This window comes from Leptosomus discolor, chromosome 1 (genome assembly GCF_034619465.1).
Source record: "Leptosomus discolor isolate bLepDis1 chromosome 1, bLepDis1.hap2, whole genome shotgun sequence".
Taxonomy (NCBI): domain Eukaryota; kingdom Metazoa; phylum Chordata; class Aves; order Leptosomiformes; family Leptosomidae; genus Leptosomus; species Leptosomus discolor.
The window spans coordinates 177,838,910-177,859,291 of NC_141391.1; positions in this window are offsets into that span (position 1 = coordinate 177,838,910).

A 20,382-nucleotide genomic window follows, 5' to 3' on the forward strand; every position below is an offset into this window, starting at 1 on the left:
AAGTTTTATGTGCCATCTAGCTTTCTGAAACCAGGAAGCAACAACTGTGCAACCTCTGTTCCGAAACTGCAAACAGCCATGGAATATCATATGTAATTGTTAATGGATATCTTTTTTGTGGATATTATCTATGGCATAAGAGTGGATAATATTTGCTAAATACTGCGGAGTAGCAGTTGCTGTTGTGAATGCTACTTAAAAAGCTGACCATGTAACATTTTTAATATGTTCACTCAGACTCTGACTTTTTCCTTTTGTTGTTGATGATTTTGCTGTCCTTCGTTCTGTTTTGGTTTCTTTCCATTTGCTGTTGCTGCTTGTTGCAGAGGAATTTGGAGCTCAGTAATGCCTGTGCCCCATATATCCGTCCTGTATATCCCACAAACTTCTTATCTGATATAAACTTGTTAAAAATGCTGGCACTTAGTTTGCTGCTATCATTCGTTGCTGTGTTAAGTGAGTTAGAAGTACTTTGACAAAACATATGGCCTCAAAGCTAGTAGAAGCTGATCAGAATTTCCATCTGGATTTAGTGTGCCCTTGGTTTAACTCACCCAGTGTTGCCTGAAAGTCAGACAGTGGGAACCTAGGTGGTCAATGGACAGAGGTAAACATATTCTTCCTATTTATATTTTTCCACTGACTCTGGAGGAGGATTTAATTTTTAGGTGGCTGTTACATGAGATGAAGCTCATGCTTTGTAGATCCATTCATGAAGATCATGGTTTAAACAGCTGCCTCTACAAGGTACTGAAAGAGCCTATAAATAGGCAGGAACAAAATGTACCAATAATGACATCTTCTGTTTCTCTTACTCTATACCTAAAGTATTGGTATATAACTCGTCTTCCTGTTTATATTTATTAACAAAATAAAACTTTGTTTTTAAATGTTGAGGAAGAAGAGATACATCAGGGTGAAATGATAAAACTGTTAATGCACGATTTTACAAATTGCGCTGTTCTATGTGTGCTCCATACAACCCTAATAACTGTTTGTACTTACTTATTTTGTTCTATCAATAAGCATCAAAACAAAACTATAAATAAATCTTCACATAATTTGAAGCATAGGTGTTGTACTCAACTGTGAGAAAAATTTTAAAAGTACTAGTATTTCATTACAAATAAAAGGGTTTGTGCTGTAAGTAATTCTTTCTCTAGACTCACCTAGACTTTCATCTAGACCCATTTAGACTTTCTCCTTATCTTACCTTTTAACAGACAATGAATCTAAAATAGAGATTAACTCTGACAACTATAGTTGTCAACTTTTGGGAATAAGCTAGAACTGAGATCCAGCTTGTCCAATAGGTGGGTACCTTTAGTCCTGTAAATGATGGCAGGTTGCACATAGGTGTTTAAAATAATGGGTACATTTAAGACAGTTTTGACTAATCTGTTCTAGCACTACTATACAATTATTTACATTTGGACAACAGAGTTGCCTTCTTGAAACTACATATGCTATTTGGGCTTCTTATGATGATGTACCTTTTTCGGTTTTTTCCCCTTTCTACACTCCTATAACTTATTTTCTTGTTTAAGTATGGGCATGATTTTAACCCTAAAATGTTTGAGAATTTGGTCAGAGATGGAGGAATTACAACAAAAACACCATTCCCATTTTCCTCTCTTTTCTCATTCAATCCCTTTGCTGTTAGCGGGCAGCTGTGACAATGAATAGTGCTCAGACTGCTGACTGCTCTCCTAGGCATGGGTAGCTCATTTCATGACTTGAGATCTGTGGTTTTTTCTATGGTCTTGTCATGAATGGACTTTCAGACTAGAACCATTAGTAGGACTGCATTTAGTTACAGGGAGATGTTCAGCACTTCAGCTCGTTTATACGGTTATTACTGAACGTCTTCTCCTAAACTGCATTGTAATGTTTCTCTTCTTGAAGGGTGCTGTAATAAAGAAGAAAATTGCAATAAATGTTCACAAAAATAAATGGTTCTTCTGGGCAGCAAAGGCAGGGGGCTGAAGAACTCCTTATGTCAAATATAGCTAAGATTGCATTCAGCAGCTGGCTTCATAAAGCATGTATAAAATATGTGGTAAAAACGCAGGAAGACCCACAGGATTCCACAAGTTCCACCACAGGAGTCCAGCGATTTTTAGCAGAAACAGGTTATTTAGCGACTGTTTCTACTGCAGGGAGAAGAACAAAGGAAAAGCCAAGACACAGCCTTCATTTTCTGTGTTGAGTCCATTAAACATTAAGCATTTGTTTTTCAGATGCAAGAGCAGTAGCAGATGGCAAGAATTCTGTATAGATCTGCTTTTCATCCAGTAAAATGTTCATTTTTTCAAGAATTGAGTTACACAATATTCTCTATTTACTTTTTGATTAAAAGAATAAATTATAGGCCATTTGAAAGCTAGTATTAATCTTTCTTATTACTTTGTTCCACTGAAAAAACCTTAAAATAGCTAGGAATATTTTCAGCAACATAAATGACCGTTTTTGAGAATTTGTGTCACAGATAAACTGTGAAATTAGACATTTTTTGCCTTAATCATTCCTCCAGTTTGTCAACAGTGATTAATACATCATCCATGTCCCAATAATTTCATATAAGTTACAGAATATCCATGGTTTAAAGCAAAAATCTGCTGATGAAATAGACACAATTTAGCTTTATTAATAGAAAGTGAGAGGTCTTTTTCTTTGACATGTATGGGGGGCGGGGGCAGAAAAAGAGTGTAACCTGGATCTGAAAGCTAAAAGAATACATTCTAAAACATGAAGGAACAGTCAGTTTAGGGGCCAATATTTTCAAATCTATGGTTTTATTTTTCAGAGACGCTTCTCTCTCTCAGGCATCTAGCTGAAAGTTAAGGCAGACACATAATAAACACAAAGTGTCAAAAAGGATACTTATACAAAATTTAAGAGTCTAATGCCAGAAAAAATGAGCCATGTTGTCTCAAGTGCGTGAGACATGCTAAAGCTCCTTGTCTCCAAGTGTTTTACTGCTGTCCATGGCTGGCTCAATCCCTTCCTTTGCTAAGCCTAATACTTCAGCCTTCATCTGAGTCTATCTGAAATGCCTTAGGGTATCTGAGACATTCGTACAGGAATGACAGGTGTAATACAGAATTCATGTACACCATTTTGGAGTAGCAGCTGCAAGTCAGGCCAGGCCGTTGCATAGCACCTGATATCCCATTTGCTGCAGAGAAGCAATACCCAGTTAATTTGAAGCATATTATTACTGTAATCACAATTAGTGAGACTGCTTCTTTCACAGGAGTTGTGGAATTCAGTTGTCTTCATCTAGAAGGAATTTAAACCTATAGCTTCAAAACCTCTGAAAGCTGCCTATCGGTCCAATTACTGGAGAGACAAAATGGAAGCATGTGTCATATGTCCTATTGAAGTTTGGCCACTGATGAATCAGGAATATAAGAGTGTCCTGGTTTGGCTGGGATAGAATCCTAGGCCAGCCATACTAGGCAGGCCATTAGTATTTTTGAGTCAGCCAGGGCACCTGACCTGAGTGAGCTACAGGTGTAGCCCACACCATAACCTCATGGTCATTGTAAAGGGGGAAGGTTTGCTGAGGAAGGGGATCTCCTGTGGGATTCCTTCTGGGATCTGGCTGGTGTTCTCCTGGTGTTCCTCTGGCTTCTCCCTGCTTCTGAAGACTGTTCTCCTACTGATTGTGATGACTGGATATTCATTTGACTAAGTATAATTTTGTATACCTTTGTTGGTATTGGTGTTGTTTCATTAAATCTGTTTCTCCTTCAAACCGTGGGTCTTCCCTCCTTTTCCCAATTCCCCTCCCTGGCTTGTGAGGGGTTGTTGGGTGGTAGAGCAACTGTTATAGTTTAGCCTTGGGTACAGGCTAAACATAGACAGAAAGTCATGAATTTACAGGATGACGGTTGAGAAAACATGACTCTATCTTAACGAGTCAAAGACTTGCTTGGTAAGAGGTGACTTGAGATATAAACTAAAAATACACAAGGCTGTTTAAAACTTTGAATCCCAGCTTCAAATGGACAAGAAGGCAAAAGAAAAGGTTAATAAAAATTAGGCTATTGCTATGTCTTTTAAAGATGATCCTTGTTCTGTAGATCAGTTAAGATGCTATCATAATAAAAATGGCACGGGGTTTGCTAAAACAATGGATTCTAGTGAGCAGCTAGAAATTAGTGATAAGGAAGGACAACATCTTTACTGACAGAAGTTACTCGGCTTTATGTCATTCTGCTGGTTTGTGTCATTTATTTGTCCCTGTCTGGTGTGGAGTAGAGCAGAGCAGATGCTGAGGGAGGACAGGGAATGGGGAATCCAAAGAATGTTAGATTCTGCATGGATGGGAACGCAAAATCTTCCACATATACAGAGATATTGTTACAGGGCACAACTGTCACATACAAAACCATGTTTGCCACAGGAAAAAACAAACATGAAAGCAGAAACTTCGAGCTCCTTAAGGATATTAGCTGTTAATTCCCATGGACTAGGAATTCAGAGCTTTAGGAAAACACTGCTATTCCATGTGGCTAAAAAATTGTAGGGCATCCAAGTACAAATACTTGTCTAATGCCCCGTGGGTCAGATGTGTGTGTGACAGTGAGAGTATTCTGAAGAGGCTGCAAGCTGGGTAACATGTGCAGATGATAGGGAGGAAAAAGCCATTGCCCAAACAAAAGGAAATTATTCCCAGGGCAATTTCTGATGCAGTAGAGCCACTATAAGCAACTATGAGGACATACTGTAATGGAGTCTACCCATTTTACTTGCTTGGAGACACTGACAGCTGATACTGCTTTCAGATGTGGTATCTGAAATAAATTTCAGAAGGAGACAGAAGCAAGCATGCCCTCTACAAGAGGAAGAGGTAATACTTCAGAAAAGGAGTGTCTGAACATGATGGAAGAACTGTAAAGTCCATAGTCATCATGCAGAAAGAATCCTAACTGAGATACACACAGGTCCTCCTGTACACACGTGGTATGTCTCCTGTTTCCTCAGTATCTTGTAATCTTCATCTCGCTCTCTGGTCCAATAATCAGGCCTGGCCATGAGAACAAAAGTGCTGTGTTCAGTTACGGTTGGTGTATCCTTGACATGACTGCAGAGTTTGGACAATTGGACACAGAGCACTGTTACTAACAATCACTTTCTCCTTCTCTGTTATTGTTATTATCTGAAAGATGAATTGTACTCATGGATGGAAGTGATACCTCATCTAGCAGAAAGCATTGCATTTTCACTGTACTTTACCTTCACCTCTGATAACTCATCAGAGAAACTAGAAGAAATTTAAGTCCCTTTTGTGTATCTTGAAGCTGTTATTTGTCGTATCCCAATGAAGCATTTGATTTCAATATAATAAACTCGAAGGACTGATCTTGGTATGTAGAGTCCATAAGTCAGATAGCAATATGAGCTGACTGTGAACTCAGTGCATTGCAATATGCATATAAAGTGCTTTATAAATATCGGCTTTGTGGGTGAAGAAAAATGAGTCTCAGTAAAGAACCGTACTGAAAAAATGTTGAGCGCTTTCAAGACAGGCAATGTGTTCGCTGAAATTGGGGAAGACATAATACAAAAGAAGGGGCAGATGTATAAAGAACCTACTACTCGGAACTTGATTGTTATAGCTGTACTAAAGTGCCAAACTCTGTAAAGAAGCAGAAAGGCTATGTGATGATGACTTCTATGCAGAGGGTAGAAAGAGTTAAAGTGACTGATTACAGTGAGCCCATGGGGAGCTATTTAAAAAGTGAGCACAAACAGAATACACCTGCTGTGATTGAGTCTCTAATGCATTAAATTTCAATAGCTCCTCTTACACACACCTCATAGAATGAGGCATGAACATTTTGTCTGTGCTTATTCAAATCTTTGAATTCCTATTTCTTTTTTTCACCTACTGCTTTAAAAATGTAACATAAAAAATACAAAATCTTATTGTGCTACATTTTATCATTTTATTCATTTTCATAAGGTAACATTGAGATTTGTTTAAAAAATGTGCTCTAGTGGATTTCTAAAGTTCTACTATAATATTTAGGTTAACTCTGATTTACACCTAAAATTGGGTTTCCATTTACATGGAGAAAAAAATCAATAAAATAGTAAGTGCTGTCCAAGGAAATTATATTTGTTGTCTTTTGATCTGTCTTTACAATTATGCTTCAAAACCAGATCTGAAAATAACCAATTACTCAAACCCCTTCATTATATCCACTGCCTTCATTATGTTGATAATCAGTTTTTCCAGAAGAAGCAGATTTTAGAGTTTCAGAATCACCTAAAAAGTGTCACAGGTCTTCATCAACAGGAAAATGTTAAACTTTTACATATCCAAACCCATTCAGCACACCATGAATCAAATTCTTGAATCTTTCTTTTATGATAGGAATATAATGGTTCTTTAGAGTGAACAAAAACAAAATCAATAAAAATATTGACTTTTAAAATGCTCTTTGACTTATTTCTCTCATTTCCAGTGATTATTAAATTCCATATGTAATTTTTAGTGATAGCAGCGTTGGCACGGTAATTAATGCATATGAGGATTTAAGAAACTCACCAGTTTACACTTCTCCCAGAGAGGTATTTCACATGTCATTGTACTGGATTTCTATCAATGTAGTCACTTTGGACTTGGTAGTGATTACAAGGGTGCTGCCCTGAGTAATGAACACCTTTATGACCACCACTGAGGAAACATCTCGAGGAGGAAATTGAACCACAATTTTTTTTTATATTTCTTGCTTGAACTCCAACAGGGAATCAAAAACTTTCAGAGTAGCCAGCATTTTTCCCTCTTGAACTGCTTTGGGAAGGGAGTAAATATACTTTGTAGGATCTGTCTCTTCATCTTCCCAAAACACTTTTAAAGTTCAGAGTCTTTATAGAGGATTCCCTGCTATATTCTTCATAATCTTCAGATTGTGGTTGTGTTTACCTAAATTTAAATCTGTACTAGACATACTCATTCCTCTTGATAACTGAAAAGTCTTCTTTTATCGTAAATGCCTAAGAGACCCCTCAAAGTTTGCTGTAAATTGTGTCCTTGAATTAGGTAGGCTGGATTCCACCCACTTACTTCTACGGGTTTATATCTATTAAAAGAATTAATGTAGTGTTAGCCAGTTATTAAAATGTTAATTATACAGTACAATAGTCTAATCTATTAGAAGACTACACTAACATTTTTTTTATTTGCCCAAGTTTAGTCACTAGGAATGTGATACTATCATCCATAAATGAATATATTCCTACAACTTTGAAATCAGTAAGCCAATCTATTCCTACTAAAACCAATGCATGTCTCAGGAAGACACAGTACTCTAGAACTGCAATTCATTTAACTGAGAACAGCGTTCTACATCCATCTTTTCTAACTTTAGTGAATACAGCTTAGCAGCTGTACTTTGCTATTTCCAAACATTCTTATTATCTCCTTTCTAGCTTGTCTGTGCCTGCAAAACATCGTGCATTACAAAATTTGGCTTGGGATGGAACTCTAAAAAGTGTGTTCTCTGTAAGGTGAGAAACAACAGAAATGTTAGACCTGTCATTCTACTTCCTCCACTGCCTTCTGTAAAATATGTAACCTGAGCCCAAAAATCTTACTCACCCCTTTGTTCAGTGGTGTGATCCCGTAACTGCAACATAATTGTCCAATGCTCCAAATGAAAATAACGCCATTTCTCAAGCACAATGGAACTTTCTCAAATCAGACCAAGTCCCAAAGCTTACTACGAGCCACATTCTGCTCTAAATCAAAGGACACTTCTATCTTCTTTTCTGCCATATAAACATGTAGAGGTAACCAAATACTTATTTAAACAAAGACTAAATGCTTTCCTACACCATACAGTGCAAATACACTTATTTCAGGTGTGAGTGGTAAGGGTAATTAATTGTTTGTGACCTGCTCTTTAGCATAATTAATTGTTTCATGAAGCACAGAGATCAATATCATTAAAGATATTTAGTCATCCAACATGGATCTAAATAATCCTCTGAAGATCTGGACTTAAGGTTGCCCTCAGTCAGTTCATCTTAGCCAAGTTCTGTCTCACACAGCACTGGGACAGCTACAGTAAGAGTAATTATCCAGGAGTTCACACTGAATGCATTGTCTGTGTAGTTATCTACATCTGGCTATGAACTTGTGACTCCTCATTGACAACTCACTGACAAAAGATAGTTACCTCCAGAAAAACATTCATCTCATGTCTCCTCTGGGACAAATTGTGCTGTAAAAATTCATGTTTCTCTTCACAGATTATTAAGCCATGTGACTAAATGTAATCATCAGCTTTAAACGCTTGCAGTCCAGATCTTTGGTACCAGATCTTTGGTACCTGAAGGACTTTGGGAAACGTGTTATGAATTTTCCGTGAGAAAAGTCAGAGATGCTTTGGGAGGACTGTGTGAAGAATTCAGTGCTGATGCTGACTGTGCCCTCCCTGCTCTGTAAATAGATATCTAAGCCCACCAAACAACTTTTCAGAGCACTAAATTCACACTCCAAAGAGTACATTTCTTTCCTTCATTTTATCATTGCTCATATTGGTTTTTGCTACTCTTCTTAGCTTCCTGGCAGTGATTAAACTTTCAATTATTTCAACTATCCTATAATATTCTTCTGATTTTTTTATCAGTACATAGGTCATAATTCATAGACTCCTGGTATGCTCTTTCTCACCTGAACCTGCTAGGGTTCTCACTGGTTCTGTCACAATATTTCTTCACACATTAATTGCTATCACTAGATTTTCAGCCATAAATGTAAAAAATAGCCAAATGTAGCCATATTAGTATAGTTCAATCGGCAATTTCTTTGTATCCACCTTTTTTATAAATAGTTTTTCCATTTGACTTCCAGAAGAAGTGTCGTTTACTCTCTGTGGAGTAAATGGTTTTGAGAAGGCAATTTTATGTAGACATCCTGTTGTCAATAAGTCTGCTTTCTACTGCTTTAACCATCTTTTCCAGTGAATCTGTTACAGATCCTTCAAGGTTAAAAACTTCCTTTCTTTAGCAAGTCATAAGGGGGCAGTATCCATAACATTAACTACTTTGTAAATAGGCTGAGTGCTGACTTAAAAAAGTAATATTGAGCCTTCTCCTGATTGTATGGCCTCAAACCTCTCTTGCACCGGTTTAAATGTCATTCTCCTGACTCTGGTACAATCTCTAACACTTTTTTCTCCTTATTTGCTCAAGACTGTCTCCAAATAGACTGTTTTAGCTGCCTGTTACAAACAATGGAGAGAAGCAACTGCATGAGAGTCAGACATAGATTGCAAATATGTGGTTGCATTTCAGTTCACATCCATGGTACACTGACTCCAGTCAATCAGTCTTGCTCTTGTAAATTCTACCAGGCCATGTGCCGGTCATGACTGCTCTACAGCATTTGCTTTGCTTTAATTTCTTCCCGCATTCAGAAATTTCTCCAGGAGAAATCCACCTACAATACTGAAATTTTTATTCTCTTAATTCAGTTCTGTCATCTTCTGAGCTAAATGTTTCAGCACTTTCCGTTTATATGACTCACTTGCTCTTTGTAGCCCTCACAAATAATTTGTTTTCACTTTCAAGGCTGCCATATTTTTCTCACTCTACTTGTCTCTTTCGTTGATGCCAACTTTATTTCATACTTTCTCCTAGTCTGATTAGGCTTTGGAGGAACCCAATAACAACTACAAAGCTACCTCGCTATTCAATGGTTCTTAAAATCCAACCAAAGAAGTTTCTTTTGCTGAGACTTGTTAGAAATAACAACTTACTAAAAGGCAGTAGAGCACTGACACAATTTCTATCAGGTGTTTCTGTCATGATCTATATTGCTAGTTCATTTATATGAACTTTGGAGGTTCTGGTCTGTCTATGTGATTCCTGCTTTTGTTCCCCAAGATAAATTATGTGCTTTTTTTTATTCAGAGACCTTGGCTTCAGTTTGTGTCTGTACAGTGTCTAGTATTAGTCCATTAATGGACATCACAGCCATCAAGATGATGATAAATCTTTTACAGTAGCTATGTTTGGCCATTGATGTAGGAGGTGAGACATTAGTAGGCATAGTTCATGATATATTAAGACAAAGAACAGTTTATTATGTTGGTTAAAATGCAATATGCTACAGAACTCATAAGGACACTAAAACTAAAAAAAATTTTAAAAAATAAAAAATAAAGTTTTATTCAGAATAGAAAATCCACCAACTGGGTATTGATGCTATGATTCTACTTCTAACATTCATTATAGTCCTCTAAGATGCATTTGTCAGTATGAAACCATGAATTCTTATAGATTTTTGTGCAGGGCTTTTTCAGATTATACACTGGACTTAAATGAAATCCATTAATTATATCTGCTCTTCAGGAGCTAAAAACAAGTCCTCAATTTCTTTTCTGTCATTTGTTGATGTTCAAGGTTTCAATGAGCAACATTCACATGATAAATGTGTGCTAACATTTTACTTGTACTTATTTGCAACGCTGTAATGCAAGAAGGCTTTCCTTTTCTACTTTTAGTATGCTTTTCAAAAGGTCTATATTTGAGCCTGTGGAAATACCAAGTTAGAAAAATCTGCCTTTCTACACCTGTGCAATGCTATCTTTCAATTAATGTGTCCTGCATTGTCAGATAAGAAGGCATAATTTGATTAGGTGGTAAAGTTATGTCCAACTGCACCAGTTTAAGCTAATCAAAAACTTCAGTAACACATGAATTTCCTGCCCTTTGCCTTCCTTCCAAAAGGAAGACCATCCGGTCTTTGTAAGGAGTGCACTGAGTTTGAAAAATGTTCCCAAACAAGTGTTCACAGATGGCAGGCTCTGCTGTCTAAAAGTAGTCAAAGCAATCATTCAATAAAAAGAAAAGACATTTTCCATTTCGATCTACATTTGCATGCATAAGTGGGACTCCTGTCCATATTCATACGCAGTGTAGAATGTTGTGGCAGAGATTTTAATTTATTTCAACAGCCCAATTTTATTTGGAAGATGTCAGGAGGAGATGGAAAAGGGTCTCTGAGAAAGTTAAACCACACAGAAGGTCAGGGGCAAGAGCTAACAGCTGATAAATGCCTCTTTGAAACTCACAAGGAGCATCAGACTGTGGGAGACGTAGGACTGCTAGAAGGAAGAAAATCAGAAACTTACTTGACTTTTTACCTTTGTCACCTTACCCGTTCGGCTGATAACAGGTCAGATATCTTGGAGTTACAAGTAGCAACACACAAAGAATTAACAATTGTGGTAAAATCACTGTCCTAGGTTATAGTGTAAGATGTGCCCAAAAAAGTATTCTATCACCATCTTCAGGAGCTGTTGAGACCAGGTGGGGCGGTGCTCCCTGCCTCCCCCCTCTGGACTATCTTCTGTTAATGGGCACAACAATGCCTTGTCTCATGACCCATAGATAACTCGGAACTGCCTCACGACTCCCCATCCCACTGTGAGATGCTCCCCCCCGGGGGGGAAGGAGCCAAGCAGTCCATGCTAAATAAAAACTGAGATCTTGAACACCCTAGCAGCCTTCTTCCACTGGATTCCCAGAGGAGTTTTTTCCCCCCACTGGAGTTCCAGAGGACAAGAGCTACCTACCTACCACTGGACCTTCGGAGGAAGACCAGACCCTTTTACAAGATCGCTGCTTCCACAGCACTACATCCATAGCTTCAGGAGGACTGCAGCCACCATCTTATCGGACTGCTACTGCCACCCTAACAGGGTGTCAGGTTGTATTTCTGACTCTGTCAGTGTAAACAAGTGGGTTGTTTTTTTTTCCCTGCCTTGTGTTATATATATATATATATGTATATATATATATTATATTAGTAAAGAACTGTTATTCCTATTCCCCATACCTTTGCCTGAAGGCCCCTTAATTTCAAAATTATAATAATTTGGAGGGAAGGGGGTTGCATTTTTCCATTTCAGGGGAGGCTCCTGCCTTCCTCAGCAGACACCTGTCTTTCAAACCAAGACAGTCACTGTAGACAAGTTTTAGCTCACCTAACTTACCTATGTAATAGTCAATTGTTGAGGCCTCTCAGGTAGCCAATGGAAGGAGAGCTACTTCCTGAGAGTGATTCATTCTGTCAGTCTTGGACACTCAGATGGAATCAACCTGTAGGCAGTCAACTCCCTCTGTTAGACACAGCCTATCATCCTTTCGTCTCACAGATATTTAGGTGTTTACAAGTTCCCTTTGCATGTAGTAGACAGACCTCAAAGAGGGAGAATGCATCTTATTTTAAAAATGGTACCTATGATTAATGGCTCTCTAGAGATGCCTTTCTCTTTTATTGACTACAAAGGAAGCCTAGACCAATATTTTAAATGAACACGTCAGTGGGATGCAGTTATGGCTGAGAATAATATGACTGATCCAGAATTAGGTGTTTGTGGAATACGTATTATGGACTTGGAATCCACAAAGCTCTTAAATGTCTGAATGACGTTTCTGAAACTGACAACTAATGTTTGCATGTGCTTTCGCTCCTAGGCGAAATACTAAATTGCCTTCTTTCTTGAAAATCAGGCAGTTTTCAATAATGAACTGGAATTGCTGGGTAGAAAGAAAGAAAAGGCTGGAGGAAGGAGATGGTAACAGAGAGACAGAGAGTGCATGTGGTGAAGATACTGAAGAAAACTGTGGAGACATCTCAAAAAAAAAAAAAGTCAGAAGAAAAATTCTATAGCAAGCCAAGAATGTTAACTGTTTTGCAATAGCTTTTGAAGAAGTATCTTATTTACAACTTTTGAAAGAGCCTTCATTTTGTTCCCAAGTGGCTAAGTGGTGTATTGTTTCAATAACATTTTTACGGTCCAAGATTAAAATAGCTTTATTAATATTTTTTTAAGATATCACAGATCTATGGGAGCAGTTAATCACACTGCAGTAAAGAACCAGCATATTATTTCCCCTGAAAAAATAGCTCTTAGTATGTTGATCTGGTTTTATCCTCTTTTCCAAAAGTTGCTATTCCATCTGCAGCTTTTTGACATCAGGACTCTTTACTATAACTCCAGTATCTTCTACTAATAGATGCGCTGGAATTTTTTATTCAATGGAAACTCTTCAGAAAACTACTATACTAGGATGACTTAACTTCTTTATCAACTCCTGATAATTTTATGAAGTCTCTTCCTGTTCTATTGGAATTAATAGGCAAGTCTGTGGGAATGCCGATGAGATTTAATATTCCTAACATTAAAATAAGCCAGGGTTAATATTCAGAAAAATGCAGAGAAGTATGCTGCATGATAAGGTGGTCACCTTCATCTGGGAAAAATGGGACTGAACAAGCATAAGTCTAAAGGGAATTAAAGAAAAAGCAGTTCAGCTATTAAATAAGACGCAGGCTAAAGAAAATTATTTTTGTTAGATCAAGCTTTAATCAGGCTTATAGTTGTTTTCAGATACTAACCGTATGGGTCAGCAGGAGATATGAAAATAGATTAGAGGTAATTCATTCTGCTGATTTGAGAATGTAATGTGTTGTGGTTTTGTACTAATATTAAGCAAGGGGTAGGAAATGAAATATTGTTAAGAATAAGTTGAATTATGAGATGTGAAATCTTTGATGTAGACCTGTGAAAGGATCCTGGGCATTTAAATACTACCCAAAAATCTAGCACCCATTTAAAAAGAAATTTATGTCCAAGTTTTCAATCAATTTTTAAGAAACTTGTTTTTACTTCGTTTGCCTAAAAGATCCAAAGCGAGGTAAGGGCAAAAGGAGTGGAAACTTTTCTGTCACTGACCTGCTCTTAACCTGATTATTTTTCTCTTCTTCCAGAAGTGTTTAGGGAGAAAAAAAGACTAGCTTAAATTTGAGAATGAAAAGCAGAGGACACAAACTTCTACCTTGGGAAAGAGACTCAAGGCACGTATCCCAAATGAAGGAACTCTGTACCCAGTAGCACTGAGAACCATAGAGATTTGTGTGATTTAAGATATCTTACTGTCTTGACATTTCTCAGTTGGCTAATGTAGAGGGATGCTTATTCAGCATGTTGTGGGACTCAGTTTTTTTCAAATGTATCCAGCCCTTTAGACGGGGAGCCTGGGTACCATTTTCAGTCACATGGACTCAATTTTTAAAAATTGAACTCTGAAACAATTAAGCTTTCAGTATAGATTTAGTACCAATGGAAAAACACAAGTTTTGCCTTAGTAACAAATAAAACAACAATGATTAAGAACATTGAATACATGTGTTTTGCCAGAAGATATGAAGGTAGCTGATAATACCATTTGGACACAAAGCAAGAAGAAGAAGAAGAAACAGAAAAGAGGAGGAGAGAGAAGACACAACGACAACAACGACACTGACAATGACAACTTCAATAGAATTGAACAGAATTGGTCATAAAAGATTGCTGGATGGTTCTGTACAGTTGAATACAAAATAAACCTTACTGTTCAAGAAAGAGCAGGTCAGTAAATAACATGAATAATGAAACATGTAGTTCTGGATTTGGAAAGACTTTAGACAGAATAAAAATTTTGTAAATTCTCTGTTTTAAAATGTAATGTGTTTCTGAACATTTAACATGTAACGTATGCTAGTACCAGTGTCAGACTCCCAAACTACAGATAAAAAAATCGATTAATGGAGATTAATGCAAATATTGCATCTAATATAGAGGTGTTTTTCAGTGATTTACATTAATTGTTTTTATCTAACTGAATGACAGTCATACAGGTCCAGTTCCTTAAGCCATTGGAGGCAATGAAGGAAATTACAAATTGTGAGAGGCAATGGTACATTATCTGCCAGACAGAAAAGCTGTTTAATATTGTCAAGTACAAAAATTACATCTGTCCTACACAGAAATGGAAGCTATGCTCTGAGTAAGTGCTACATAAAGGGTATCCCTTAACCTCGAGAAATCAGCAGTTTCAGTATAGAGGAGGTAAACTTTCGTATGCAAAAGGCCTCACTTTAAAACTTTTCAAATGTGTAAATCTCATCAAAATACCCCAGTAATTATTACTGACCTGAGTAAATGTTACAGACCTGATTTCTGATATAAGGGTGTTTCTCTAAAACCCACTGAGGCCTGTTTCTTGACATAAATGGATTCTGAATGAGGTCTTTAGTGAGTACTGCTCATTTAACAGTTGCCTAAAAATAGGTAGAGAATAAATGTCAAGAATAAGAATATAAAGTATATACAGTAGAGTGCCACCTCTTTGCTTTATACTCTTAACTTGCCTGATGTTTCACAATAACTGTCAATGAAGAACAAGAATAGAGGTGATTAAACATTAATGGCTTTGACATAACACTGCAGAGAAGAATGTGTTGTTGTGATTGTCTATTATGATCTGTTTTCCAGATAAAGGATTACTAACATAAGCAGAAAACCTCATCACAGTTTCTAAATATTAATAGGCCACTGCAAACAAGTATAATAAAGACACACTTGGGTAGAAAGTGACCAAAGACGTCAAAAGCAAATATTATGGCTGCAACTTTATCAGCTCCTCCTATATTTCTTGCTATTTTCGAAGTATGCTTGTACTTCACTTTAATATAGCAGCCACTTATATCCAGGAATCATTCCTGTATGAATTGTCCAATGGGAAAATAAAGCTATAATTACAGTGCATAAAGATATCCATTGAACACTTTATAATGACAAGATGTATTCACTATATTGCAGACAAGCTTAAACACCCTGCACCAGAATATTTCTAACAGTGCAGTATCTTACATATGCTTATACACATAAATACATTCCACTAATTGAAATAAGTCTGTGCCATACTGACAAAATCTAAGGAAAGGCGAACAAATATTTAGCTTTTGGGCCTTTAAACTGTACTGTCTACTAAGGAGGCAGCATATAACTTCGTTCTATTTAGAAGGCAAAGCATGTAAGTTTGGCAGTTTTGCACAGCTCTCAAATAATGTTTTTGAATAAGCTTAAAGTCTAACAAATGTTTAGAAATTATTTTTTCCAGGACTGCAATTTGAATAGCAAGAGATTTTTTGAATACACCTACCAACTTTTATATAAAAGCCTTTTCCAAGTTGAGAATATCATTACTGATAACATAATCATCATAGATATTTTCTAATAAGCAGAATATTTCATAGCATGAAAAGGAGGTGGATTCAAAACTGTGGAGAAAAAATTACAAAAGCAATGAAAGCAAGCAACACCATAAACATAACTTAGCAGTCAAGACAGAGCTAAAGAAATATGAAGAAAGAGAATTCAGAACGTTATTCTCAGATGTGATAAAAGGACCCAAAAGGTGTGGCAAATGATACAGTTGTGTATGGAGGCAGGTAATGTATGAAATGCAGGTAGGATTGAGGTAGTTGAGGAAAACTGCTGGATGGTACTAGTATAATACACAAATGTATCGGTTTATTTTTATGTGCCTTAGAAAGCAAATGAAAGCAACAAACATGAAAGAATCACAGAAGGTATGTGCAATATCGGGAGATATATTATTCTTCTAAAGAGATTCATTATGTTTATAATTTCCTTAGAAAAATGTGTTTCAGTGACTGTCTCAGTGTGAAATGAGAACCACAATACAGTGCAGAGACTCTCAAGGATCTCACTAACCAGGAGGAAAGCTTATCTTTCTCTCTGCACAAGTGCCTGGCTGAATATCTGTAAGAGAGATTTCCCAACACATGAAGATTATTCTCTCTAAAGAGGGAAGACTTTCTTTCTAATTTTCAAGACTTGCTACCTAATGCTTAAGTTGGCTAACTTTTTATATTCTTTTACTCTATTTTTTCCTTGTTTTCCATAAGGAAGGCCTCAGATCACAATAAATATGTTTTGAGCAATTGTTCTAGCTAGACGTTTCTAGCTGGAAGTTTCCACTGGCTAAAAGTAACAATCACAGCACGATTAAAACCAGGAGTGTTTTATCTGTTCTCGTCATGTCTGGGCAGGAAAAAGCAAGTCTACTCTCTATGTGAGAATTTTATCCAACTGTGCAGACACAGCCATATGCAGACAGGTTATACATAATATGTGAGGTCCACTCAAGTCCCAAAGAGACAATTCTTTTCTTCTTTTGCACTAGTAAAAATTAGACAAGACCCAGTCTTCTGCCACCATAGATGAAAGTCACCCAACTCAATGAAACCCTCTTTGGCAAAGCAATCAGTAAAGCAATAGTAGTTGGAACAGCTCCGGTAGTCTCTGATATCTCTTCACCTTTTTGGTATCATTTGGTGCCATTAGTTGCCTCAGAAGTACAAAATGGTTTAGTGCTCAAATTATACTTAGAATATTCTGCTCTTTTATGAACAAAGGAGGACAAGGTGTATGCATCAGATAACCTCAGAAGGAAGAAAGACGTTTTTCACTAAAAGTTCCAGAATTCAGCAAAAACTTCAACACTGCATTTTGGAAACTTGTCTGCTTAAGATTAGGTCGATATCCAAAAAATGTGTTATACATAAGTGAAATAGCTCTACATTTTTCCCCTTTGTTTTTGTTGTAGGAAAGAAGGTGGGTGGAGAACAGTTGGAGCTCACAGAACATATGTTGTTTCTTGCTGTGTAGTGCAGCAGGAAACATTAATTAAGAAAACCAAAAAAATGTTAGCAGAATCATCTAAAGTTTTGCTGTTCACATTTTTAATATTATCATGTTACTTCAGACAAAAAGTTTCAACATGTTCTACTCAGGCTGCTAGAAACCCTCTCCCACTTGGCCATGAAAAGGGCAATGTGATCATCTTACCATCATTGGGCTGAGCCTTCACCAAATTCTGACTTAGGCAATGAGACACTTGGAGTTAAAGCAGCCAGACAGATTAAGCCGTGGCACTTTTGGAAATGCTTGGCAGAGTATGTTGACCCCAAACTACAAGCTATACCACTGGCTGCAGATCATGTAGTTTGTGGCCTATCTATAAGACCAACCGTGGGGCTATCAAGGAAGGAGCTGTTGGGCTGCTGTGGTCCAGCCCACTGCTTCCTTGCTTCACCTTTCTACACTGAGTTTGCCCCAGCTGTTTCAGTCTGCTAACTGCTGCAAAATTATCTGCCTCCCTTTTTTTCTGTTGTCTTACTTTTTTTCAGCATAGGGTTGTAGTCTAGTCAAATGGAGCTACTGGGAATGATGGCTGGTTGTGGGCTGGAGTGAGAGCAGTCCTCAGTCAGACTGCTCTGACTGCCCCCAGAGGACTCCCTGGTTAAGCTTCAAACCAGTATCAGGCAGTTAGATGTAGCAGGGCTTGAGGACGTAGCTTTGCAAACTTTTTTTTCAGCAGTACTGCTAATTAGACATCCTCTCCTTTCTGGCCTTTCCTGCTTTTTCACCTTCTTAACTTGTCATATCAGGTGTGCTGGTACAAGCAGTCTGTGCAGCTTTGCACACTCCAGACCACCGTTAAAAATAGCCCCCAAAGTCCTGAGTTTTTCAGTCTGGTGTTATAGGATAAAGTTGTGTATTTTGACAGCCCTCCCACTGTCCCAGCCTGCTACTTCTCATTTCTAAGAGATAGTTTAGGTCATCTATTTTACAGTCTAGCTGCAAAGAACTGCTGCTCTGCACAGTTCAGGGCAAGATGTGAACTTCAGCAATAGGGCAAGACCGGACAAAAAAGAACAAGGGAGGACTGGAGCGGCTTACACCAGCCCTTTGTCAAAGGCAATGTAACATTGAGCACTGCTGCTCATGCAAGTTCAGTTACTATATGAGTTTAAAATAATATAAATAACAGAGAACTTAAGGAGCTGAGGATCTACTTTGCCTTATACCAGTTTCGTTGCAGAGTAGTCATCTGTGGTGAGGGGTGTGTGGGGTTAAACACTGAGAGTATAGTATCCTAAACTTATAAATAATGTTTTCTTATGCTTGCCTCTTGAAGATTTCAGGTACTTTAAGCTTTAGACAGAAGCTAGGAGAGGAGTTTCAGCTTCTAAAGTTTGGGCATAAGGTCCTTAAGGGTTTCTCAAGGATCATTTAGGTACTTCAGTCTCTCTGCATCTCATTTAATAGGAAATATGCTTTTTCTTAACAACATCTATACGTAGGAAGCAGAGAATAATAATTTGTCCTGGACAAACATTTAATGTAAGAACAGTATTCTTTCAAAATATGTGGATTCAAGGAAGTCCAAATATTTTATGGAAACATATGAATTTTATTGAAAAATTTTAACAAACTGCTGAATTTTTTTAAGATAGCATTGAAATATTTCATTCTGACAAGGTCAAGGTACTTTCCTCTGACTTTTGACCTTAATGTAGTTAAGTATAATTAATATGAATGTAAATAAAAGCTGAACTGTTAAAGTCAAAAGGACGTACTACCTTGCACCAAAGATGTGCTTTATTCTCATAAAAGTGAAGCATGATCATAAAACTATTTGAGATTTCTGAAATCATATACAGCGAAATTTTGTTGATTAGAAAACATTTATTTGTATTCCTATTTTTCTTTCCACTCAGTTGAAACAAAATATAAGAATAATGTTTTTTCTCCCTGATTGCAAATTCTGCTATTATTTTAATATGGCTAGATATGGTGCAGACAGGGGGCTCTACAGACAAATAATGCAATGATATAGCAGGTGTGGTTTCTGTTGATATGTTGTGGTTGTGCAGACAAGCTGCTTCTTCAAAACTTGTGGCAAAGCAGTTTGTCTTCTGGGCATATCGTAAAAATTGCTCTTCTGCCTCTTTTTCACACAGTTCCATGATTTGAAGTATCCTCCAGTACAGCCTGATGCAACCAGTTACACAAAGGTATAAAAGAAGGAGAAAAGGACTATCAGATGAAGTGGCTTTTGCAGGAGAAAAGGCTAGTTGGATAAGGACTTATAAGCTGAAGAAGAGCCAGCTGATGGGAAGAATATTGCAGTAGTTTATAAAATCATGGCTGGCACAGAGAAGGTATTAAAAATGTTGGTTGCTCTTCCTCACAATATAAAAAAATAAACAATTGATACTGAATATTTTTTTCACACAGAGTAAATTTAATTTGGAAGTTCACTGCCATTCAATTCTTTATGTAACACAAGTATTCATAAATTACTAGAAAATGTCTTTAATGGAGGAAATGTCTGTCAAGAGCTGTTAAACTCACCCAGGAAAATGCAGCCTCTGTCTCAGATAGGTAAATTGATAGCTGGAAGCTGAGAGCAAGTATTTTGGTAAATGTTGTTATGCACTTAGCTTCTTCTTATTCTCTTTTCATAAGTACCTGCTACTAACTGCCTGAAGATTATATGGACTTTTGGTTGATTTCATTATGGTTATTCTAACATTCAGTGGGAATAAAGATCTTTAAGACAGAAAATAAATTTAGAGTGTACCTATGATCATTGGATAGCCTGCATATATTTCAGAACCTCTCTGGCAAACATGAATGGTTGATGTTACTTTAG